The sequence below is a fragment of the Cannabis sativa genome, chromosome 7, assembly GCF_029168945.1.
Source record: "Cannabis sativa cultivar Pink pepper isolate KNU-18-1 chromosome 7, ASM2916894v1, whole genome shotgun sequence".
Lineage (NCBI taxonomy): Eukaryota > Viridiplantae > Streptophyta > Magnoliopsida > Rosales > Cannabaceae > Cannabis > Cannabis sativa.
In genome coordinates, this window is record NC_083607.1 from 6,053,279 (window position 1) to 6,061,613 (window position 8,335).

Below are 8,335 nucleotides of genomic sequence, written 5' to 3' on the forward strand. Positions count from 1 at the left end.
AAGAGGTGGATAAGCTTCTGACCAACGGCATGATCCGCGACGTATACTATCCGGAATGGCTAGCCAATCCGGTCCTGGTGCCCAAGCCGAACGGAACTTGGCGAGTTTGTATAGATTTCACTGATCTAAACAAAGCTTGTCCGAAGGACTGCTTCCCGCTGCCCAGAAACGACCAGATGGTAGACGCCACTTCTGGATTCAAATTACTATCCTTCATGGACGCCTATGTCGGGTATAACCAAATAAAGATGCATACGGCGGACCAAGAGTGCACTAGCTTCAGGACCGATAAGGGGGTATACTGTTACCTAGTCATGCCCTTCGGACTGAAGAACGCCGGGGCGACCTACCAAAGAATGGTCAACTGGATGTTCAAAGGCCTCTTGGGACGAAACATGGAGGTATATGTAGATGATATGCTCGTCAAGTCCAAAGCATGCAATAGCCATGCGGACGACTTAGAGGAGTGTTTTGAGGTAGTCCGGAGATACGGCATGAAGCTCAACCCAAAGAAATGCACCTTTGGGGTCAAATCAGGGAAGTGCCTGGGCTTCATCATAAACCAGAGGGGAATTGAGGCAAACCCGGAGAAAATCCAAGCACTCCTGAGCATGCCATCCCCCAAAAAGCATAAAGATGTGCAGAGCCTAACTGGAAAGGTTGCTGCCCTGAGCCGTTTCATCTCACGGTCTACTGACAAGTGCATCCCCTTCTTCAACATACTGAAGAAGTGTCAAAAGTTTGAGTGGTCGGACGAATGCGAGGAGGCATTCAAGCAGCTGAAAGAGCATATGGCCAAGCCTCCTATCCTGTCAAAACCTGTTCTCGGAGAGGACCTATTTCTATATTTGGCTATCTCCGAGCACGCAGTCAGCGCTGCCCTAGTCCGGGAAAAAGAGAAAACTCAACATCCCGTGTACTATGTTAGCAAGCGCATGATAGGAGCAGAAATGTAATACCCTGGAATTAAGGAAATGGATTAGCAAAGCCCTAACTAGTTAATTGAGTATTATTGTAGAATTATATTATATTATAATTTATTATATGCGAATTAATATGAGAAATGACATGTTAAGACCCCGTTGGTGAGTTAGGGGCATTTTAGTAATTTTGACCCGAGAAGGGTAAAACTGTGAATTTAATTTATTTATGTGCTTATGAACTATATTATTATATAGTATATCTGGTGTGTCCTTTTTCAGGTGTGTTCTGACAAGTTGGCGCGGTATAGTCACAATCGGGTATTTCGGCCGAACCGGTTCGGGGCCGAAATATAATTTTGGGATAAATTATTGGCATTTTATTTATGTGTGAATAATCTGAAATTATTTAAATATGTGTTATATATGAAATGAATTCAATGCCCTTGATTGTTTGAGTATGTGAGAAATGGCCCTAGGGGCAAAATGGTAAATTTGTATTTTTGGATTTATTTTCAACTAAAGGCCTTATTTGTAAAAAAATGAAATTCATTTTCTGCATTTACCTTAACCCTAAAACAGCCCCCTTTCCTCTCTCTCTCTATCTCTCTTTGTATTTGGTTGAAAAATTGGTGATTTGCTTGGTATTCAAGCTTGAAATTGAAGAATTGTTTGAGGAGTTGTGGCTTGATCATTGCATTGAAGCTTGAGGTAGTTTTTCTATTGCTGAAATTTAATGAATTTGCTGCTGTGATTTTATGGTTGAAAAGCATGAAATAGGTTGGGATGGTCTTGAGATGCATGTTGGTGTTTTCTTGTTGATTTGAGCATGTTTGTACTTGGATCTTTTGAATTGATGTTGGGTTAGGTTTAGACAGAATTTAAAAGGAATTTTATTGTGTTTTTATTCTGTTATTGAACTTTGAAATTAATTGTTCAAGTTCAAGTTCTTGAGCTTGAAGTTCTTGGTGATTTTGCTTAAGTTGGAGCTTTGAAGTTTATGATGTTTAATCTGAATTTTTGGGGTTTTTACCATTGGATTTTTAATGCACGAATTGTGTTTTAAGCTTTTAATTTAATTACTGGAAAATCTATTTAATGGATTTAAGTTTTGGTTGTGAATTGAGTTGAAATGGATGAGTTTTTGGGGCTTAAATTCATTGTTGAAAGCTGATTTTTAGTTGCTGGTTTTTGGTGTTGATTGGAGAGTGAATTAGGTGTAATTCCTCTCTAATTACGTGGTTTATGTTAGGTGAAAGTTTGGTATGATTGTGGGTTGATATAGCATGAAAATTGGTGTTTTTAGATGCATTTTCGTGGCTGGAAACTGGGTTTCCTGGGTTTTTAAACCCAGTATCCGCGGCCATTTTTGGCAGCTTATTGTATTTTTTTTCGGGTTTTTGTTTTGGTCATAACTTTTGACTCGGGACTCCGTTTGGGACGTTCTTTATATCGTTGGAAAGCTCGTTCCGAGCTCTATCTGAATATCTGGAATTTAAATGCCCAGTTTTTAATTTGTGGAAATGGATTTTGGGATTAACCCTATACTTGTGTATCCCGGAATTGTGACTAGGATTACCGGCACTTGGTCAGGAGCACCCGGAGATTTGGAATCTCCATATTTGTGGGACATCAGGTAAGACAGTAGTTAGCACGTAGAGATATGCGCAATGGCGCTTATATGGAATGTGATTTATATGAGAAACTAGAAACCGGGATTAGAGTTATTACTCTAAAGTGAGCGGTTTATTGGCTTAGGGTTATTACCCAAGTGAATTGTTAATATGTAATTGTTATGCCATGATGTATATAGCTGTATATTGAAGTAAAGGGTTATGTGTTCAAGGCATAATCGGGTTGGACTCAGTAACTAGAACCGAGATGAACCGTTCTAAGGCCTTATTGTAATTAGACGTGTGAGCGTAACACGTAGGTCTATGCCACATAGACATAAATAGGCGTGTGAGCGTAACACGCAGGTCTGTGTCATACAGACAAATATGAAATGGCATTATTATTATTTATGTGATGAGTTATATATGATTAACGATATATCTTACTGTCTTGCTGGGCTTGGCTCACGGGTGCTCTACTGTGCAGGAAAGGGTAAATCTATCTCTGATCAGCCATGAGTATGGGAGTTGGGCGATGTATGTACATGTTCGGGCCACACTAGACCAAGCGGGTTGGGGTCTACCAGCGTTGAAACTTTTGTAACTCTATTCTTGCCGCTTAGGTCGGCTAAGGAGAAAAGACTTGTAATATTTTGTAAAATGATTTTTTTTGGGATCCCGTAACATGTAACTTTTGTTTGTAAGGTTAAAATTATTACAAGTTTATTTTCATTCCGTTTTCGTTTAAAGTTTTAATTTCTGCGCTTATTTTAAAACCAATCCCGTTTAGGGGATTAGGGTTTCTTAATCATATTGGGTAGCGTGCCTAAATCTTAGGGCGTTACAGTTTGGTATCAGAGCGCCAAGGTTTTTAAACTTCCTGTAGACCGGTCGAACATGTACAATCATCGTCAGAGATAAGCTCGACTCATGGTGCAATAAGTGTTGAGAGTAAATACTTTACTGCTTATTTGATCAATTATTTACCGCTTTCCAGTTTAGGCAGTATGTAAGCATCTAGAGTATTTATGTGATATATGATGCCATGCTTAAAATTCTATATGTTAAGTGTTTAATTATATGAAGTAAATAGTTGAGTTAGGGTTTAAGGTAATAAGTGCATAAGTGTGGTATTGGTGCTTAACTCGCTGGGGTTGTTGGTTACAGGGGTACTTGTAAAAATGGACCCTCCGCAATCATCTAGAACACAGGGCGAGCAAGTAGAGCATGGTGTAGACCAAACCAATCCACCGGCACCGCCTGCACCTCCGCAGAATCCGGGGGATAATGCGGGGGTTGGCAATGCTAATCCTCCTGCCGGCGCGGCAGATGTTCCATGAAATGCGAGGTATCATACTTCGTCAAGAGGAAGAGTTGCGTCGATTAAGGCAACCGGCACCGGCTGCCCCTGTTGAGCAAGTGTTACCACCAGTGCCTGTGCCAGTGGTGGGTAACCAGGGGTTTATGATGCCGCATAGAGATTCCGTGTTTGAGCGGTTTGTGAAGCTACAACCTCCTACTTTTCTGGGAGGTACTGACATAATTAAAGCTGAGCAATGGATGAGTACAATCACCCATATCCTTGATAATATGGGAGTGACGGGAACAGAGAGAGTGAATTGTGCAGCTTTCATGTTACAAGATCATGCCCGCGTCTGGTGGGATATTGTGGGACAGACTCGTGATGTCAATGTAATGACTTGGGATGAGTTTAAGAATTTGTTTGAAGAAAATTTTTATAACATCGCTGTGAGGACTTCACACATGGAAGACTTTGTGAAATTAACTCAGGGGAAGATGTCTGTGGCCGAATACACTCTAGAGTTTGATCGGCTGTCCAAGTTTGCTGGTGATCTGGTGCCCACAGATTTCACCGGGAAACGAAAATATGTGAGAGGACCGAATGCCACAATCGGTCGGGACTTGAAGATTACCACTACTCATGACACTTTGTACAAGAAAGTGGTAGAGCTAGCCTTAATTCTTTGAGGAGGTGAGCATCGAGTAATAAAGGAGCGGTACGCAAAGGATGTTGTCACGGCATCGAACCCTGCTGCTAGTGGTAATATCAGTAAAGGGACCGACAGTGGTAACACTGATCACAAACGAAAGGTTGATGCTTCCGGAACATCAGGGGGTAACAGGAAGTTTTGAGGAAACAGAGGTGGCCGCCAGGGCCGCGGATCTTCATTCCGATCTTATCCTGAGTGTTCAAAATGCAAGAAACACCATCAGGGTGAATGTCGGGCCAAGACTTGTTTCCAGTGTGGCATGGTGGGCCACTTCATCAGAGATTGTCCTCAGACTAAGAAAGAGGAGCCTAAGAAGAATGTTACTCAGAACCCGGGACGACTTTTTACCATGACTCGGGCGATGCTGATGCTAGTCCGTCAGTGGTGACAGGTCAGTTGTCTATAAATGGTTGTTCTTATACTGTATTGTTTGATTCGGGAGCTACCCACTCTTATGTGTCAAGTAGAGTAATTGAAAATTTCGATAAACCATGTGATATTTATGCTTCGGGGTTTGGTACCCTTCTACCTTCGGGAGACCTTATAGTATCCACTAGGTGGATTCGGTCCTTGTCCTTCTGGATTGACGGTTGTGAATTAACCGCCAATCTAATAGAATTGCAACTGTCTGATTTTGATATAATCCTGGGAATGGATTTTCTGTCTAAGTATGGGGCAACGATTGACTAAGTCGGAAGATGGTGGTGTTTGAGCACGATAGTGCCAACCCAACGGTGTTTGTGGGTAAAGTTCGGGGGCACGCATACCAAGAATAACACTTTTGAAAGCTAAGGACACGATGAGCGAGAGGTTGTCTGGGATTCATAGTTACTGCAGTGGATACCAGCCAACCTGTGACATCTGGACCTGAGAGTACAAGATTGGTATGCGAGTTTCTTGACGTCTTTCCAGAAGATCTACCGGGATTGCCACCTACCCGGGAGATTGAATTTGTAATTGAGTTGGTTCCGGGAGCGGAACCAGTATCAAAGGCACCGTATCGAATGGCTCCAGCAGAATTAGAAGAAATGAAGATACAACTACAAGAATTACTGAATCTGGGATTCATTAGGCCGAGTTACTCTCCTTGGGGTGCTCCGGTATTATTTGTGAAGAAGAAAGACGGGTCTCTGCGAATGTGTATTGATTACTGAGAGTTGAATAAGCTTACCATCAAGAACAAATATCCTTTACCTCGAATTGATGATCTTTTTGATCAACTGAAAGGGAAGATGGTCTTCTCCAAGATCGATCTTCGCTCAGGCTATCATCAGCTGAGAATTCGAGAGGAAGATGTCCCGAAAACTGCTTTCCGTACTCGGTATGGACATTATGAATTTCTAGTGATGTCTTTTGGACTCACCAATGCCCCGGCGGCATTCATGGATCTTATGAATCGGGTATTCAAGGATTACCTGGATAGATGTGTGATCGTGTTTATTGATGACATCTTGGTTTATTCTGAATCGGAAGAGGAACATGAGTTGCATCTTAGATCTGTATTGCGACGATTACGAGACCACAAGCTCTATGCTAAATTCAAAAAGTGTGAATTCTGGTTATCTCGTGTCTCTTTCTTGGGGCACATAGTAGATAAGGATGGGATAATGGTGGACCCGGCCAAGATTGAAGCTGTTCGGGATTGGCCAATACCAAAATCGGCTACTGAGGTCAGAAGCTTTTTGGGTGAAATTTGGGTATTATCGTCGATTTGTTGAGGGTTTCTCAAAGATCGTTGTACCCTTAACGGAGTTGACTCGAAAGAATTTGAAGTTTGTTTGGACTGATCGGTGTGAGAAAAGTTTTTTGGAGTTAAAGCATCGCTTGATTACCGCTCCAGTGCTAACTCTTCCTTCAGATAAGGAAAAATTTGTTGTTTATTGTGATGCCTCGAGACAAGGTCTCGGCTGTGTTCTTATGCAAGCTGGAAAGGTAATAGCTTATGCTTCTCGGCAGTTAAAGGAGTACGAGCAGAGGTACCCTACTCACGACTTAGAACTCGCGGCAGTAGTATTTGCGCTAAAGATTTGGCGGCATTACTTATATGGCGAGAAATGTGAGATATACACTGATCATAAAAGTCTGAAATACTTCTTTACCCAGAGAGACCTGAATATGAGACAAAGATGCTGGCTAGAACTGGTGAAGGATTATGATTGTGAGATCCTTTATCACCCTGGTAAGGCCAACGTGGTTGCTGATGCATTGAGTAGAAAGGGGCAGAGTCAGATAAATACTGTGAATCAAATCTCGCAGCAGTTAGCAAATGAGATGACCCGAGCTAAAATCGAGTTGGTTGTAGGGCAGTTGGCTAATATTACCCTGCAATCTACTCTTTTAGAGCGAATCAAAGAAGCACAATTGCAAGATCCAGAGTTAATGAAATCCCGAGATAGGGTTTTGGCTGGGAAGACTAGTGACTTTACAGTGGATGAAACAGGAATGTTACGATTTATGAATCGTGTTTGTGTGCCTATGGATGACGGTATTAAAAGAGAGATTATGACTGAGTCTCATACGACTCCTTACTCAGTTCATCCGGGGTCAACGAAGATGTATCAAGACCTCAAGGCCATGTTTTGGTGGCCAAGCATGAAGAATGACATCGCTAAGTTTGTTGCTAAGTGTCTTACCTGTCAGCAAGTGAAGGCTGAACATCAGAGGCCTGCAGGGTTGCTGCAGCCATTGAATATCCCAGAGTGGAAATGGGAAGACATTGCTATGGACTTTGTGGTAGGCTTGCCGAGAACCACGGGACAGTTCAACTCTGTATGGGTCATAGTGGACAGGTTTACAAAGTCAGCGCACTTTTTGCCTGTTCGAACGAACTTCTCCATTGATCAGTATGCTGAGTTATATGTTAGAGAAATTGTTCGTCTTCATGGTGTCCCAAAGTCCATTATTTCGGATAGAGATCCGAAATTCACATTAAGATTTTAAGAGAGTCTACATCGAGCTATGGGAACTCAGTTAAAGTTTAGCACAGCATTTCATCCTCAGACGGATGGACAATCCGAGAGGACTATTCAGATCTTAGAAGACATGCTACGGGCATGTGTGCTTGACTTTGAAGGATCATGGGTAAAGTACCTTCCCCTGATCGAGTTCTCGTACAACAACAGCTATCAGGCAACAATCAGGATGGCCCCTTATGAGCTTTTATATTTAAGAAAATGTAGATCACCTATTCACTGGGATGAGGTAGGTGAAAGAAAGTTCTTGGGTCCCGAGGCTGTTCAGAGAACAAGTGAGGCAGTTGATAAAATTAGAGCGCGAATGCTCGCGGCTCGGAAAGCGGCGAAGAGTTATGCCGATCCAAAGCGACGGGATATTAATTTTCGGATCGGGGACATGGTGTTTCTCCGAATATCGCCGGATGAAAGGCATCAAGCGCTTTGGTAAGAAAGGAAAACTTAGCCCCGTGTTCATTGGACCTTTTGAAATCCTTGAGAGGATAGGGCAAGTAGCGTACGGAGTTGGCTATGCCCCCCGGCGGTGCCGTACATGATGTGTTCCATGTTTCGATGCTTCGAAAATATGTCTCAGATTCGTCCCATATCCTGAGTTATGAAGCATTAGAACTACAACCAAATTTATCATATGAGGAACAACCGGTGCACATACTTGACAGAAGGGAGAAAGTCTTGAGAAACAAGACAATTGCACTGGTGAAAGTGTTATGGAGGAACAGTAAAGTAGAAGAGGCAACCTGGGAACTCGAGACGGATATGCAGCAGAAATATCCAGAGTTGTTTAGGTAAATTTCGGGACGAAATTTTTATAAGGAAGG

General features: G+C 42.4%; 1 long non-coding RNA gene across 1 annotated transcript; it reads left to right on the forward strand.

Moving 5' to 3' along the window:
* The first annotated feature begins 1,281 nt into the window (after nucleotides 1-1,281).
* LOC133029125 (uncharacterized) lies at nucleotides 1,282-3,283 on the forward strand. Its single transcript, XR_009683329.1, has 3 exons — nucleotides 1,282-1,631; nucleotides 2,494-2,556; nucleotides 3,021-3,283. It is a non-coding gene; the product is annotated as an uncharacterized LOC133029125 (long non-coding RNA).
* Nucleotides 3,284-8,335: the final 5,052 nt, after the last annotated feature.